Source organism: Alosa pseudoharengus, unplaced genomic scaffold, assembly GCF_046254945.1.
Source record: "Alosa pseudoharengus isolate Yale_2024_CS ecotype anadromous, Long Island Sound unplaced genomic scaffold, YU_APseudo_1.1 YU_APseudo_1.1_scf_14, whole genome shotgun sequence".
NCBI classification, from domain to species: Eukaryota; Metazoa; Chordata; class Actinopteri; order Clupeiformes; family Clupeidae; genus Alosa; species Alosa pseudoharengus.
Window position 1 is genome coordinate 29,829,762 of NW_027468609.1, and position 18,611 is coordinate 29,848,372.

The window sequence follows — 18,611 nt, forward strand, 5'->3', positions numbered from 1 at the left end:
ATTGACTACCTAGACATCCTGTTGCAATGGGTGTTTCCACTGTAACCGTTTTTCAGATGCTGCTGCAGGGTTGGCAATGGCACCTCATAACATGTGTTCCTGATTGGCAAAACATAAAACATACACAAATGTACAAAATAGTTTACTTTGACACAGACAATGGCCTCTGTCTGAAGTCTCTGGTCAGGAAATTCTTTATCTTATAGTTGAGATTTATTTAAGGTCACTATGCATTTCTGTATGCAAAGTTAAGTCCATAAGCTTTAGTAGATCATCCCTGCATAATTCAGGAGAGGTGCAGTCCTAGAGCACAGGCCTAGCCTTCACTGACTCTGGACTGACTAGGGTTGGAAGACGTGTGGGGAATTTGAATGATGACTTTGGCTTCAAGCAAACTGTCTTTGATTATGAGAGGAGAAAATTTAAAAGGAGTACCAAACCATTTCCATATGCTGTAAAATGGTTATATACATATACAGTAGGTTAGTGTGTGTGTGTGTGTTTTGTGTGCGTGTGTGTTTTGTGTGCACTCTATTATGACTGGGTTAGACAAACAAATAAATAAAATCTGGATACTAACTTGTATCCCAAACGTTTTGTTTTGACGTCAGTCTAAAGCAGTAACAATGGCAATAACATGTTTTATAATTAGCCACCTCGTATCTGCTAGCAGCTGTTACAGTTGCAATGAATCTGTCCGATAATTGCGATCAAGGAAGGTATGTGCAATGCCTCTTCATCACCACAAGGAAACACTGTGGTCGGTTTTTAATTAACCAATAAATGATGCTCTTATGTTCAGTGAGCCGAATGAAAACCGTATACTGTCAAAACATCAAATTAGTTTTGCAAATGAACCTATGAATCAAATAGGCTTCATTAAGTCCGATAAAATCTTCTCAAACTCAACACGTCTTCAGGGAAAATGAGAATGTGGTGCTTGAGGCCATGTCCTGGGAAACTCTTTTATCCCAGAAACTTAATTCTAAGCATCCCTAGACAATGAAAAATTGCCTGGATCTATTTTTGTCCACGTATACAGTTCATTTTAAGGAAATATTTTCACTGGAGCAAAATAACAATAATCAACTCTTATCTTAGACCACTAACACCAGAAAGGTTGACCACATTCCCATAGAAAATCCCTCATCTCAAATTTAGACTGTGATTCCTGTCCAAAAGACACTCTGGTTACTAACTGAAGAAAGAAGGCAAACAAACTTTGAAGTCATTGCTGCAATCCCCTTTGTGTCCATCCATTGCTTCTCTACTGGCAGCAAACTGACAGGTTTCAAGAAACTTCTGGACCGCCTTCCATAATCAGGGCGATTTTCCTGATCCTCTTTATTTCTTTCTCTTTTCTTTTTTTTTGGTTGGCAGGTCACCCAGAAAGGATACAGGCATAGATACCGATCTATAGTCTGTTAAAATGCATTAATGCATCCAAGGCACAGTCACATTATCGCGGATGTTCTGTGTCTGAGTGTATTTGCACAGTGCAGAGTGAATGAGTGACCTAGATCAAATTAATTTTGGAATGCGACATAAAAAAGTATGTTGGTGACATCTGAGCAGCACTCATTACATGAAGCAATGAGGAATTCTGCCAATGTCCACCACTGTGCCTCCTAACATAAAAGCACTAGATTTAAATGAGGAGACTGCTGTGTGAATAATTACACCAGAAATATCTGTATAACGTATGTGTATAACCATACATGCACCTCTTCAACTAGGCTGGGTGAACCCAGCCTGATCTGCCGGCGATTTCTTTTTCGCCCTGCAGCTCAGGCTGGAAACCTGTGCATCTTTTTCTGCAATTTTGCCGGGATCAATCACAAGCTGGCCTATCCACCTGCTGCGCTATTGGCCTACTGGTCAGATTGGTGAATGACTATCCAATTGCGTACAGTCATTTGAACTATGCCCGTTGATCACGCCTCTTGTGCAGTAGAAAATACATAGCGCACTCCCCAGACCAATGTTCAATCTTAAAAGATTGAGCTTAGTCTGGTGAAAGCCAGACTACCTCTTCAACTGCTCATTAATACACATTTCTAATTCACCAATCACATGGCAGCAACTCAGTGCATTTAGGCATGTAGACATGGTCAAAACGATCCGCTGAAGTTCAAACAGAGCCTCAGGGGGAGGAAAGGTGATTTAAGTTTGTATTTCAAAAACTGCTGATCTAATGGGTTTCTCATGCACAGCTATCTTTAGAATTTCCAGAGAATGGTTCGAAAAAGAGAAAACATCCAGTAGGCGGCAGTTCTGTGGCTGAAAACGCCATGTGTATGGACGCCAGAGGTCAGAGGGTGCGAGTTTGGTGGCGATGTCTCCATATCGAAATGTTTTCTCTTGCTCAGGCGTATTTCATTTCTACGGCGATACAGGATGTGGCTTGGTCTGCTGAGTCTTGATTTCTGTTGTGACATTTGAATAGTAGGGTCAGAATTTGGTATGAACAACATGAGCATGGATCCATCCTGCCTAGCATCAACAGTTCAGGAAGGTGTAATGGTGTAGGAGATATTTTCTTGGCACACTTTGGGGCTCTTAGTACTACAGACTACCTGAGTTTTGTTGCTGACCATGTCCATCTCTTTATGACCACAGTGTACCGATCTTCATATGGCTACCTCCAGCAGGATAATAAACCATATCACAAAGCTGGAATAATCTCAAAATGGAAGCTGGAAGAAATGTTAAGTTCTGCCAGGAAGACTCAATATGTCATTCATTCATTACTTTCGACCAATCACCAGTCTGCATCAGTCTTTATAATGACATTGCTTTGCACCTGCCTGCAGCTTTCAGGTGCCAATTTTTCGATGTTTCCACTCTCCCTCCACCTAACCACCACCAGTTTGGCCTTGTCCAGCTGTCCAGAGGGTAGGCTCCGCCCCTGCCGTCTCATTCCAGCAGGATCTGCAAGGGTCTGCACACTCAGTGACCTGGACCGAGGATGGGGCCTATGCCAAAGACTCTCATTGTTGCTTATGTCTTTTGTAAATCCTTTGATGAATTAAAACATGTGTTAACTTTCATTGTACTTCCCCGAGTCTTTGTGGTAGAACTGGTTTCTTGAACATGACCGTGAGTTCACTGTACTCAAATGGCCTCCAGTCACCAGATCTGAATCCAATAAAGCACCGTTGGGTTGTGGTGGAACGGGAAATTCGCATCATGGATGTGCACCAACTTCATGATGGCATCATGTCAATATGGACTAAAATCTCAGAGGAATGTGTCCAGCACTTTGTTTAATCAATGCCAGTGGCGGAGCTAGGGGGTGGCTTAGGGGGCTTAAGCCCCGAATCTTTTTTCAAAAGCCCCGAATCTTTTTTTAGTGTTTTAAATTCCTGGCAATTCTTATTTCCAATATAACTTCCCCATGGTTTCTCTATAAATGTCACAAAATGCTCTATTACTGAGGAAATATATCCCTTATTTTCAAAGCCCAATATTGAAAAATAATTTGACTTGCTACACGATCTATGCCAGGTCTCTGGGCTATCCGCTACGGTGATTTCAATGGTTAGATTGATTTGTTTAGATCTAGTGAAAATGCTGCCTTGACAACGCTACGTCATGGCTTCGGTGTTCCAAAAAGCCTCTGTCAGAAGTCTGTCACTTTTACAGTCTGTGATAAAACACTTTGTGTACATGTTGTTGAAACGTTATGGATATTAGAAAGTTTTTCAAAAGACCACCCAGCTCTGTTCAAGCAACAGCATCGCCCAGTGAACTGACGGATAGTGTTGTTTCAGGTTGGTGATTTCACGTTAAGAGCTTTCAGTCAGTTAGGCAGGCTAACGTTAGGCTACTTGGCTAGCTCCCTAGCACTAAATGCTTAACATTAACGTTAAATGTCCTCGTTCGTCGGCGGAAAAGGCAAATTCAGTCCTCTCATAGGCTAGCTAAGCCTACTGCAGAATAAGAAAATCCAGCTCCCAAAACAAAGTGATCCTCGTCTTGTAGCTAAATTAGGCTACACTGTTTTGTAGTGATGGGGACGAGACCGCCTATGCCGAGTCCGAGACAAGACCGAGTCTTTGAAGGGTCGAGACCGAGTCCGTTGGTTTTCAAATACAGTCGAGTCCGAGTCAAGACCGAGTCTTTGAGGAAGCAAGTCCGAGTCGAGACCGAGTCCTTTAGGAGTCGAGACCGAGTCGAGACCAAGACTATAAAAACATGTCAGTTTTCATATGATTTAATATCACCCCAATTAATAATCAACAGTTAGGCCCAGGCTTGGAATTTTACCATTTTAGGGGCAAGGCCACTTGGCCTTCAGTTGGACATATTTGGTGGGGGGCACAAAGGCCACATGTCAGGGCACCAAGGCCAAAGTTAACTATACAGTAGTAGGCTATAAAAATAATCAAAGTTGTATTTAGCCTATTCACAGCAGTAGACCTGAATCACTGTATGAAACATTACAAAAACATTAAAACATGACATATTACATAGAACTGTAAATCATCTGATCATCTAATATTTAGATGTCTAGGCTATATTTAATATTTATATTTATTTTATATTTGGCCAGTTATAGAATCATGTATTGAACAATTTAAGCACAGCTCAGCTTTAAGAAACTGATGCAACCTAGATGCATGCTTAGCATTTTTTGATCATTAAGACTCCTTTCACAAACTCTTACTCAGCTGTATATCCTCTGATTTTAATATTTACCTATATCTAGGCAATATTTGTAACATTTATTTTGTATTTGCCCTGTTATGAAATCATGAAGAACGATTTAAACACATTTTGAAACCTAAAGACCAAAGTTGGAGACATGAATGTAAACCTTGCTGCAGATTACATTTTTAATTTAACCGGAATACTCTGGAACGGCTTACTGTACAGGGGACTGCTTTACACCTTTGTGTTCGGTATGGTCTGCTGTTTATTCTGATATATGGTTTGTCATGTGTTGAACGAAGGGTTCGTGAAGTATTCCACCGAGATGAATGGGTAGGGAGATGGGTGTAGCACCTTATGTAGACGTTATGATTAAATGTAATTATATTATTTACTTTTCTCGCGAACCGTTCACCACAGCAATTAGCGGCTAACATTGTTTAAAAGCTGAGAAAAAGTTCTTTCATGTGATGTGATACATGTGCCTGTGTGATGAGTAGGCTTAGCGATTGCGAGTATTTCAACTGAGAAGAATGGGTGAATTTGGACACACTTTCTGTCTTGCCATGCGCTGTCATTTTCTCCACTGTGTGAAACTGAATTAGTTTGCGCTGTGATGCTAAGATTATTTTGACAGGCTATAGGCTAAATAAAAATCGCTATTTAACTGATGCAAAGCAGAATATTGAAAGAAGGGGGCACCAAGGCCAACAAGGGGCAATGACGTGGCCGCTGTGAAATTTCATTTTTTGTATTTTTTTTATATGAACATAAAAAAATGCGTTGGTCTCGAGGATTCGGTCTGAAATTACGAGTCCTTCTCCTCCCACTGTGGTCCGAGACCGAGTCAAGACCGAGTCTTTGAAGGAACAAGTCCGAGTCGAGTCCGAGAAAGCAGAAATCGGTCTCGAGACCGGACTCGAGTCCGAGACCGGACTCGCGTACTATCACTGCTGTTTTGAAATGTCAGAAAAACCCATTAACAGTTATCTGCCCATGTCAACTTTTCAGTGTCATATGTTGCACAAAAGAATGTTAACTGTTAGCCTACCTTAAAACCTTGTTGATATCCTATCCACCACCACAGATCTTATAATCCAAGAGTCCACATAAATATAAAAGTCATGTTATGTTGTTTTGGCTGCCTAACTAATTATTAACTAAAAAAAAAAAAACATTACAATGATATATTGAGAGGAAAGGGCCCTTTCCATAAGTGTGTTAATCAAGCACCATGCAGTCTGCATTCATAATCTAGGTGCTTGATTTTATGCACCTGTGTAAAGGGACCTGATGAAACCTATGAATAATCTTGCTAAATTACAAAATTAATATAATTTAGAAACGCCTATGTCAAGATGATAATGCATTCCTTCTAAAATACCCTTGTATCATGATGACTGGCCATACTGTAAAATATATCATAATATTATGTATATTATAGTATAAGATATTCTATATATTTGTCACACAGATGAGATCAGGGAAGAGGAAGGAGAATAGCAATAATAAACAATAATGTCATATCAAACAATAGCCTAATGAAAATAAACAAATACTATAATATACAAACCATAAGAAACGCTTAATTAACTAGTAAATACATGCTAAACAGATATGAACAGATATTGCCTCTTGAAAGACCCAAAACTATAATTTTACACAGTGTAGTGCCAGTCAGATACCTTGAATCTGTTGAATGTTAGTTTCACATTTTTTTAAGTCTCAATGTGTCCATTAGTTTACACAAAATTCACTAGAAGTCATTATTTAAGGGGTTATTTAAAAAAAAAAAAAATGGGCTAAGCCCCGAATGTTTACAATGTCTGGCTCCGCCCCTGATCAATGCCATCAATAATTAAGGCAGTTCTAAAGACAAAGGGGGGTCCAAACCGGTACTAGCAAAGTGTACCAAATAGAGTGACCAGTGAGTGTATGCAGCTGTATAGACTTTAGATTGTTTGCTCTATTCGCTGTGTTAGCTGTCGCTGCAATTTCAACATGGTCCAGCATGTAGTAACCTGTGCAGATACCTCTAAAGAAAAGGTCTTCCCTGCTTGAGTGAGAGCCACATGCTGAACAGCAGGCATGGACTCCTGATGGACTTACTAGCAAAACATGCTAAAGACATTGGTCATGCCATTCTTAATGTTAACTGCCCTGTGGTGGGCCAATCCAATTTGGTAAGCCTGGAGTCTCCGAGAGAGGTCAGTGTATTTGCTTTGAAAGGCCCTCTTGAGGCAATTAAAAAATTCCATTCAATCAGAACAAACAAACAGAATGACAGAATGAATCTTTCCCCTTTAATTTATGAAACTACTACCAGTTGGCATAAGAAAAATATAAGAGGACACTTTCAGAGGATGGGAATTGGAAAAAAAACATTGGTGTAGTTTGGTCCTTTGGTTAGTTTGACATGGGTGGAAAGTATGTTTTTCTGTATAAACACAGAAACTTTGGTTGGTTTGGCTGTGTGATGGCTTGGGGTAATTTAAAGTCCAGCACCAAAGGCATGGAATCGGGAGCAAATTCCCCTCCACTGACTCACATTGATCTCACAAGAGGATTGTACTGGTGAGTGTTTTTGTAAGATGAGGTCCAAAAATGGTTTATTGTAGCAGAGCTTTTTTTGCCTATCTTACATAATAAAACCAGGGATCCCTTGTGGATAAAAATTCATACCAGCGGGGTAGTCAGAGTTTGGAAGGTTACATAAATAAAATCAAAATCGGCATCTTCTGATTAGATTTTGCCAAATGCCAGAATTATCTGGTCGAATCTGATTCGGCAAACATGGCCATGATTTAATTTCACCATCTGCTCTGCAGTGCCCAGTGCAGAACAGACTTCATTTCAGCAGAGCATCAGAGGGAAATAGACTGGGAGTTGTCCAGAGTGGATCCCCGTTGCTGGCCAAACTGACACTACAGTGGTAAGCACTCAAATCGACGTTTGGCCGACATTGCCGAGGAATGCTTTCGTCATCTTGTCATGCCCTAATCAATCGTGGCCGCTGAGAGAGACAAGTGAGGTCGAGCCGCATATTTCCATGCTGTTGCAAATTATTTGTACATACAGAGTGCGTCTCAACAATATACACTGAGAGTGTGGCGAAGCAAAAGCACCAACTTCTGGACTGAAGGATTGCCGTTTTTGCCAGAGGTTGGCACGGGACCGCTAGAGAAGGCCTGTGGAATTCTCAGCCTCTGTGCCACAGCAACTGCAAAGTCACTTCAGTGCCTCCAACTAAACCTCTCTTTCTGTATCTGATTCTGAAGACTCACACAGAGACAGCGATATGCAATGAAAAGAACTAGAGAGTGAGGGAAGTACATTAATGGAGAGTCTAGGGGCCCTATTTTAGCGATCTAAAACGCATGGTCACTAGCGAATAGCTTAATTAAATTTAGTGCGTTGTCCAGTCCACATTGGGAGTAGTTTTGTTATAAAACGTTATCAAACGTCGGGCGGATGGAGCAACAAGGCATTCCTATGTTTCTTAATCAGTCATGGGTGTGTTTTGGGCATAACATCGTTTAAACTAATGAGAATGGTCATTCCCTTTAACAGCAAGCAGTGCAACTTCAAACAGTGCATAGGTATTTTAATAGTCGTGACGCATTTGAAAGAATCTGCTTGCACGCAAGACCATATGGAACAGGTATTCCACTAAACCAAGCTTTACTAAAAACCTAGCAGAGTATAGCCTACACACATCTGCACTCGTCTATTATTTCAACTCATTGGCAGATTATATACTGTATGACCGTTATATACAGTTAATTACTTTCACTATTGACACAATGGGTTACCATCGAAAACATAGCCTGAAAAAAGCCAAACTTACCCTAATAATGTTCGAATGACTGAATAAAAAACCTAAGGACATTTACCCTGCAGAGGAGTTGCTGCTTACATCTCGTGATAGTTCGTCTTCAGCTGTGCTTCATATGTGCCTCTCACCTCTCGCCCAATCACTTTTATCCGCCATACCAATGTGGAAATGATGGTGAGTAAACTCATTGTGAGATGTATTTTGTAATATCTTTATCATATTTACAGTATGTTTCCCATTGTAATTGTGTAATTATGACCGCCGCTTCGCTGCGCGGCGGTCATATAGGTTTAGTCAGATTTTTTTTTTTTTTTCTTTTTTTCTTTTTCGCATGCCCAAATTTCCGTCAATGAGTCCCGGGACACTGAAAGACCGGGGTACACGAAACTTGGTGGGCATGTAACCCCACATGGATAGCATGGAACCATCGTTTTTTGTTTTGATCTGTAGCCCCCCCGCTGGACTGGACCCCCCGAAAGGAGGGTAGGGCAGACACAGTTTTCTGTGAATATCTCGAGAACCGTAGGGTTTAGGAGGACCATTTTTTTTTTGTATGTTGATCTCAAGGGGCCATGTCAACCCATTCCATAACCACTCATTTCATGTATAGCGCCACCTAGTTAAACACAAAAAAGTAAAAATGAGGTGTTGTAATTGAAGGTATCTGTGACCTAACATAGTCAAAACTGCACGAAATTGGAAGTGTATGATCATTATGACACCCTGTGTATGCACGCCAAATTTTGTGGAATTCCGTTCATGGGGGGCCACACAATAAATTAATTTATGTTACTATACACCAACTGGCCTGTAGGTGGCCGGAGACAGTTTTCTGTGAATATCTCGAGAACCGTAGGGCCTAGGAGGTCCACCTTTTTTATGTATGTTGGTCTTAACGGGGCATGTCAACCCATCCCATTACCACTTATTTCATGTATAGCGCCACCTAGTTAAAAATTAAAAAGCAAAAAATTAGGTGTTTTCATCACAATATCTCTGGCTGACAAGGTCAAAACTGCACGAAATTAAAAGTGTAGGATCATTATTACACCCTCCGAATGCATGCCAAGTTTTGTGTACTTTCGTTCATGGGGGGCCTTACAATAAAATAATTTATGTGTACATTTAGTGACGTACACCAACAATGATTCCCGGGACACTGAAAGACCGGGGTACACAAAACTTGGTGGGCATGTAACCCCACATGGATAGCATGGAACCGTCGTTTTTCGTTTTGATCTGTAGCCCCCCCGCTGGACTGGACCCCCGAAAGGAGGGTAGGGCAGACACAGTTCTCTGTGAATATCTTGAGAACTGTAGGGACTAGGATGACCATTTTTTTCCGTATGTTTGCCTCCAGGGGTCATGTTAACCCATTTCATGTACACACATGTGCACAAACAGATACACACACACACACATACATTCACAGTAATCATACGTATGACACATACTCACACAGTAGACATATGTACGCTTGCACAGGCACATACGCAGGCACACACACAAGCGCACGCACACGCACGCACACGCACACACACACACACACACACACAACATAAACATGAACATGCACACATGCACACAATTCAAGAATTTCTCAGAATTATGAACAGGCAAGATGGAGGTGGGGTTGTATAAAATGAATTTTACATGTGAAATCTATGAACTAATCATGTTTTGGTACTTGGTACAGATATCAGTGAGAATTGAGTACGTGTGGATAATGCAATTTAGTGAGACAGTTAGAATCATATAGGCCTTTCAGCGTGATTTATTTTTGTGGAAAAAATGTGCTGGACTGGGCGGCGGTCATATTTTGTACCGCTCTGCGGTACATCTAGTTTGTAATGTTTTGCATGGATGTGCCTTGGTGCGCGTTCCTGTGGATGAGAGAAACAGGGTGCGTGAGTATCAACATACTGTTAATAACGCGCTCTTGAAATAACATATGAACAACTCGCCAAAGAATTTCTGACCAGGTTTCTCTTGGTCAGTGGCGTAATGATATTTAGATGGTGTAAGATGCCAATTTCGTGTGCCAGAACACACCTTCTGCCACACCCCTGTGTGCAAAGCTTGATAAAGGTACAGCGCATGGCGAAAAATCCGAGAGTAAGATAGGAATAAACTTTGCTTCGGAATAATAATCCGCTTTGCGCCAGGTTTTGCGTTGCGAAAATAGGGCCCTAGATGTCCAATGTCTGCATGCAGAAAGACTTCTCAAAAACATAAGCCTGAGCCAGAAGAAATGGATTCTAACACAAAGAGTTCTGAATTAGAAATGTAAAATGTACTGGTTGATTTAAATATTCAATTGAATATATCAGTGTTATGCCTATTAAAATGAACTCCTACTTGGACCAAAATATTGTAATTCCTGCAGCTAAAGAAGCCCTGTCAATATCCCTATAATCAATATTCAATACTCAATATTTGCATTGCAATGGTTGAAACATTGAATATGTACTTTGTCACTGCAGACAGACAATTAGACCAAACCTTATGACTTTCAATCATAATCTTTCTCACAGGAAGAACCTTGCAAGGCCTATGAATTATAGATGGTTCAGCAGTGTTTTTGCATGCTTAATTCAACCTTAGACGGTCAAAGGATGTAAAAGCACCGTTTGTGCCCAGCTGAATGTCCTCAAAATTGAGCACTTACAAAACCTGTTCATATGTTATGCAAATCTTAAAGGATACCTGCATCAGCCAAGCTATACAGAACATAGAGTTTATCAGTGCAATTTCATAAATATAATGAAATAAGTGAAAACTTTCAAATGAGCTTAAAAATCACTGTTGTACTGAAAGAAATGAAACTGCCTTAAGGTACCCTGAGTAATTCTAGACTATTTGTATCTATTCGGCAAGTTCACAAAGTCCTCCTCTATATTAAGACAATGTGAGATAACATCAGTAATCCGCTTCAACGGGCCTAGCCTCCATTTATGAGTTACACTCATGCCCAGTGTCCAGTAATACTCCCCAGATGTCAAATCCAGTCTTGCACGAGCGAACCCCCTCCCTCATTTTTCGAGCATTCTAAAAACAGACCTAATGGCGTTTGCCCTCTTTAAACAAAGCATGCAAAAAACGTCACAACAACTGGCCTACATCGAAATAATGGGGTTGACCTTTGAACCGCTGAAGTGGAAACATTTGTGTCCACTTCAAAATATTTTAACAGTTCCTCAAGTGTCATTTCAACATTCAGGCCCCAGAACAGAGACAATGACATACTCCATAAGTGCGGAAATACACGGAAGGTTTGCAGATTGTGTTGATTATGTCTGCCCAACAATGGTCAACAATGTTATAACATATCATTTTAATGAAGTAAACATCTAAACTATAAAAAGACAGATCCAGTGCATCTGCCATACTTGGTGCTGACTCTAGGGTGATAGTGCTGAGAGCTGGGGGTGGGTTGGGGGAGGGGGGGGGGGGGGTACTGGGGCAGGAGGGTATGAAGTTAGATTTAAATTGTGTTTACAATTTTACAAGTTTCTATTCACATTTTAAAATCAACACAATGTCGGAAGCTAAGCCTTGCCAAATAGACCCTGAAAATAGTATTTTTATACTTTCATATAATCAAATTACAAGAAAGAAAATATAGCTTCAAACATCTAACATGCTAAACAATGGATAACCTCAATGGATATAGATTATTTTGGCTCACTTTGGAGAGGCACAGTTCCCTCATACCTGGGGAATATGACACAGCATGCGCCCTAAGAGACTGCACACAGAGATGTCTGTCAGAACTCGTTAAACATTGCGCATACACACTCTTGCACTGATAAGTACTGGTCAGGGTGAAATAATCCAGCCAAATTCCACCCCCCCCCCCGACTTAAAAAATACTACAAGCACAATTCCAATAATCATTTCTAACAAATTTGCCAGTGTTGCCTGCTGGACAAATGAAAGCTGATGTTATCAGACCCAAGGGTTATTGAATGTGCATGTTTGCCATCTCCCTGGCTTACTGGCTTAGCTTTATTTGAAGCTATTCAGAGAAAAATAGAAAAGAATACCTTAGCCGGTTGAGGTCACTGAAAAAGAGCTATTATTATTATTATTAGATTGAGGTGTTGTTTTGTGTTACCTTTATCACCTTCAGTGCAATGATCCAGTCCAGACAAGATTATCAATACTGTTTCGTTGACACAATCTTAGAGACCGTTTCTGAGTTAGTGAAGATACTGTCTATGTTTTCTGCCAGAAACGGGTATATGCCAAGACACTGACTATGCCACCAAGAACAGCAACAAGTAGATTCTGAAGTAAAAGTAGAAGTAAAAAATCTGAGATTTATCTAAAGGCTTTGCTTTGCATCATAAAACACAGGTTTTATTTAACTAACTTGCAAGGACTTGCAAACTGAATCCATTAGACATTATGATATCCTTCACAAAAAGCTTTTGAACACATAAACTTTATTGTGACTACTTTCTTCGAATTTTGAGTGATTTATTCAACTTGGAAACACTTTTTTGTTTACGGTCAAAAATGACCGCCATAGGAAATGAATAGGAAAGAGTGCAATTTTCATCCAGGAGATAAAAGACATCTCCTCACACACACTCCTACAACTTACCACCAATGTTCCCACACACATGCATGCACGAACACACACATAAGCACACACACCCACACACACGCACACACAGACACACACATGTACACACACACACACACACACACACACACACACACACTCACACTCAGTTCATGTTGTCATGTTGCAACTTGTGCGTGTGAACCACCAATGCTCGCACACATATGCATTCACGCACATACAGAAACAAACCCACACACATACAGACACATCCACACACACATACACACACACACACACACACGTACACCCACTCACAAACACACACACACAAATAGACGCACACACATACACACACATGTACACACACACACACACACACACACACACACACACACACACACACACACAGTTCATGTTGTCATGTTGCCACTTATACATGTGAACCACCAGTGTTCGCACACATATGCATTCAAGCACATACAAAAACACCCACACCCACGCCCACACACACATGTTGTAGATGTTAATGTTCTAATATGGTTCTTTTTACAATAAATGTTCTATTAAATAATACTTTTTGTCATGGTATTGGTATTTAAGAGCAGTTAAAGCTGTCCGGTCAAATTTGACCGTGAACTGTAAATTAAGGGGGGTAGCAACGAACAGTGTTTAAAGGCTAGTCTCAAATCGTCTGTTTGAAAAATGTGCTGTGCAAATGACTAAGTAAATTGTTTGTGTTTGTGTTTGTGTGTTCTTGTGCGTGTCAGCCTTTCAAACTCCCATGACCCCTGCACTGAAATGGCAACAGGATAGGAGGATTTTGAGAGATTAACCCTGTCCCATTTATGCCCCAAAATGGCAACATCCCTTTTTTTAGTTATGGATTAAATAGGATATTTTTCAAATGCTTCCTGCTCACCAACTGCAGATAACTCCACATGCGATTTGTTCCTTAGCTACAGTGTCCATGGTGATGAGCACCAATGAGCCCACCAATGACTGAGAGACAGGTCTAAATGCCAAGCTCATCTTTAGTGTCAGCAAATAAATACAGCTTTTAAAGGCTTTTATGAATACAGTAGCAATATTAAGACACATTGAAAACATCCACCCCACCTTTGGCAAGCAGAGTAAACATATCTGCTGATACAGCAAAATAACTGACTGATATAGGTGTGCCTCTGTGTACTTCAGTAGACCAGAAAACTGTGTAGGAGATTTGTCCACACACACAAACAGAAAGAATATGTCTTTACCACTTTGTGTGGTAACAGACAAAATAACAGATTGCTTCAGAGTACTTTTATAGAAAAAAAAAAACAGACAAAAAATACTTCCCACAACCAATGTCTGAGATTAGTTAACATTGTTAACAACCCAACCACCACATTTAACTGTGTTCTGCTAAGACTGTTTGTGTAAGGATTGCTAAAGCATTACCATGGATCAAATCAATCCCCCTTCTAATGCCTGGCCATGTCCTTACAATGAATGAAAAAGTACATTGCAAAATCAATACTGCACATCATCTCTGCACAATTGCAGGTCTGCCGTTTGCCTAGCTAAGCGGAGAGAGGCATATCTATGAGACTCCACTGTGTGGGATATGGAATAGACTTAAAAACCATGAAGTAAAAATATATATATATCCTGCCATCCCACGCGCTCCCATGTTTACTGCCTTCATTCATTAATGCAAAATGAATGCTGAATGAATCACTGATTATTTATGTCAAATCCCTCCAAGAATGTTGGGCTGTTTATTATAATAAGGGTTTCATTATTGAACTAGGTCACCACAGTGGTGAATTTGCCTGAAATATACCAGAGCCACAGTGTCGCACCTCCTGGTGTAATCGCTTAATATCCTGAAAAGTTAACAAAGAATGTCATTAATAGTGTTCAGAGACCACTGGGATTTATACCTGAGATCTTGTTTTTCTATCTTTTTTCTACCCATCATTTGTCTCTGTTTGTTGTCAAACTTTACTTCAGAGTTACTTCAGACTCTTACCGTGTTTGGCTAAGGTTGCTAACCAGCGTTCAAACCAGCACACTTAGATCAGTATGACTATCAGGGGGTTCAAAGATAAAGTGCACTGGACTAACTGAGAAAGATGCCAGAACAAATTCAAATACACTCTGAGCTTCGTCTGGTTCCCAGGCCTGAGGGGAGGACGGAGTGCATGGACAAAGGTGCACTGAACGCACCCATTGGTCAGGAGGGGAGATCTCTGACTTTATATGGAGCTGCCATGGAATGGCCAGCAGCTTACTCATGAAGTGTCCTTGTAACAGACATGGGAAGACTCATGTTATGGTCTGGGAGGTATGCGTGGATTCATAAGTGTGTGTGTGGTTGTGTCGTGACACGAGGGAGCACGTTTGTTGGACACATTTTCAGAGTGAGTCATTCGAAGGGATTTAAATGCACTGTAGGGATTATGGAGAAACAAAAGGCTCCGCTCAAACACAGACCAAAATGCAGGGTTTCAAACGATAATCAAGAGTCCAAAGTCCAAATTCTCACAATTTTTAGAAAAACATTTCTCCTCAGATGCCACTTTGAAACGTGACTTTGTTCCTATTCATGTCTGGGCTGAGGAGGCACACACTCACGGGACAGACCGATTCTGGCTCCGCTTGGCCAGAACATCACATTCTTACAAGGCTTGTCCAACACACTTTGGGCTTAGGGAGGATAGGTGTGCACTCACACACACAAAAAAAAGAATCCACCTGTCACTGCAGGCAGCAGTCTGACAAAAGCCTTTACGTTTGGAAACAGGCTGATATTGAAAGAAGAGACATGGAGGAGATGGGGAAAGGAGGGGAAGAGAGAGAAAGAATGACAATAAGATTAAGAGACCCAGAAGAGGAGAATGCAATCACAGCCATCTGACAGTCAATCGATGGGCTAAAAAGTGAGCACGCATATGTAAAATTGCTGGAAAGTTTCGGAGCGTGTGATTTGGTATGCGTCTCCTGGAACGAGGCCAATGGTGTCAACACCACTTTAACCTCGCACTGCATTATTCTTGCACATGCTGTTCCAGACCTCACAGATTACTTCCATCAGCTGTCAGTCTTCACGCCGCTTAGCATCTCAAACCAGCCTTCACACACAACGCAATTTGTTTCAAAATATGAAATACAATACACTAAAAACCATGAGACGTAAATGTGTTCTGTGGTGTTTTTTTAATTAAGCATCCCACTAACGATAGCCACTTGTAGCATCTTATTAATGACAAAAAGATTATTCTGCAGTTAATCTGCAGCATCACACACTGGGGTTGTCATGACCCTGATGGCAGTGATCAGCGTACCACTCTGCACTCTGTTGTGTTTAAGAGTGTGTGAATAATAGGCATATCTGGACTTCCATAAAAAAGCCAAAACACGCATTTAGGCTTTTGGGGGTGCAGGTGCAGCCACTTTTGAAACAATTAAATGCTTCATGCACTCCAGTTGGGCTGGCGAAAAGCAGAGCACTCACAACTCTCCAAGGGTGGGGATATGCACCGCTTGTCAAACCTTTTCTCGTCCAAAAAAATGTCTATCTATTTTCTTTCAAATAAATTTGGATATTTTATTCAGATGCTCCAAACTAGACAAAGTGAGCATCTTATATTCAGTCTGTAACGACACAACCTTGATGCTATCACCCTGCAAGCACAAAAACTCAGACGGACTTCAGAAAAGGACCATCAGACGTTTCTGGTGGTCTACATATCCAAAACATATAACCCTAGACAACCTGGCCCAATTATATTTTGTCTTAAATATCCAGGGATTTAGTTAATATCCAGGGAAATATCCAAATGTGAATGCTAATTATACCAGAAAATATACTTTAAAAGAGGACCAGCTCTCCAGCGTGCAGTTCCCTACTGGTATAAAGGTAACCAGACCAGGGGTTGTCACCTTAAAACACAGACTGTTCTGAGCGAGACATGGATCAACAAGTATAGCTGAACCACAAAAAAAGGAAAAACAATGGACAAGATCACAAACATTAATCTAAATATAATGACCTATTTTAGCATGGCCAATGCCGCTGAACACATCAACAGACATATTAACACACAATCCGGAACGATTTGCCGACGGCTTCTATTCTAGTTTCAGTAATTAAATTCAGAGCGGAAAAAAGCAACATCTGCTTTGTGTCTGGGACTCTTTTACACGCACAGACATTAGGGTGGCTCTAATACTATTTGTTTTTTCACTTCCTGTTCGACACATTCTGGGGTTTTCAGCTGTGCCCAATAAAAAACACGGCGTGGCGCGTCAAACGCTGACTGCCATATATGAAATGTTCTTTTCCATAAATGAGTTAAAAGAAAACACATGCGGGCACAGGGCTAGTTTAGCGAAGTTAAGTAAAGCTAAAAAACCATAAACATAAAATGCGGAGGAGCGTAAGGAGAGAAAAAAAGCCCACAAACAGCATTGGAACAAAAGAGCAAAGGCGAGACACACCCACTAAAAAAACATGTAAAACTACTGTTCCCCACCTTAAAGGGGGGCACCAAACCGCCGAGAACAACCTCATTAGCACATAAATAATACAACAGCAGTCAGTCAGTCAGAAAGGCCGCAACATGAAGTCACACTGTTATAACAAAAATAGCAACACAGTGACATGCCACTCATTGTGTTGTTTTTATGTGTGTGTGTGTGTGTGTGTGTGTGTGTGTGTGTGTGTGTGTGTGTGTGTGTGTGTGTGTGTGTGTGTGTGCAAAGTTGGTCTTCTGTTTCTTAACTCATCCATTAGGATGAGTGTTTTGTTTTGGTGTGGCTTGGGGAGGGATGTGGGGAAAGTGAGGTTACGGTGATGTCAGCCCTCCATGGGCCATTTCTGAAGAGCTGGAAGGGAGAAAAGGGCCCAAGATTTGACATGCGGGGCCCTCTGTCCAGCGGCACTTCAAAACAGACACCAAGCACCAGACAAAAGGTGAAAAAAGACAATGAATCCAATAGATATTCAAATTCTCCCTGTGCTTTCTCATGCAGTAACGTCTATTCACCATGACATTCCTTGGTAGCATAAATTAAAGAATATTAATGCTTTCATGCACTTGATTGTTCCCTGATTTTATTATATTAAATTAGCTGTTCCATACCGCTAATAATAATGATTGAATCAGCAGATGGTTTATGTTATAATGATGTTATATGCTTTGAAAATGAATGCAGCGCTTTTATGAGTGCATTACACACTCACTCAGAGGGGCCCTGTTTATAGCCTGAGAAAGAAGATATTGCATTTATTAAACATTTCTGCGAACTACAGTTATTTTCCTTTTCATCTTATTTTACATTGACTATATACACAAGAACATGTAAGAGCATGTCTATAAGTTATACCAGATGACCTAGCCTCCAGCATCTCTTTTTAAAAGCCCAGAAAAAAACCTAATTTTTCCAATGACAGACAAAGATGATCCTGAGGCCCACAGATAAGCTGTGAAGGCAGGGGGAAGGTAATCCCCCCCCGTCCCAATTTTGTTCCCCAAATTCATATCTTTTTTACAGGGGCCAGAC

At 40.7% G+C, this 18,611-nt stretch overlaps 1 protein-coding gene across 1 annotated transcript in view; it reads right to left on the minus strand.

Annotated features, from left to right (window-relative positions):
* Window positions 1–18,611, minus strand: part of LOC143123309 (5-hydroxytryptamine receptor 4) — a 33,392-nt gene that overhangs the window by 1,518 nt on the left and 13,263 nt on the right. The window lies entirely within an intron of this gene.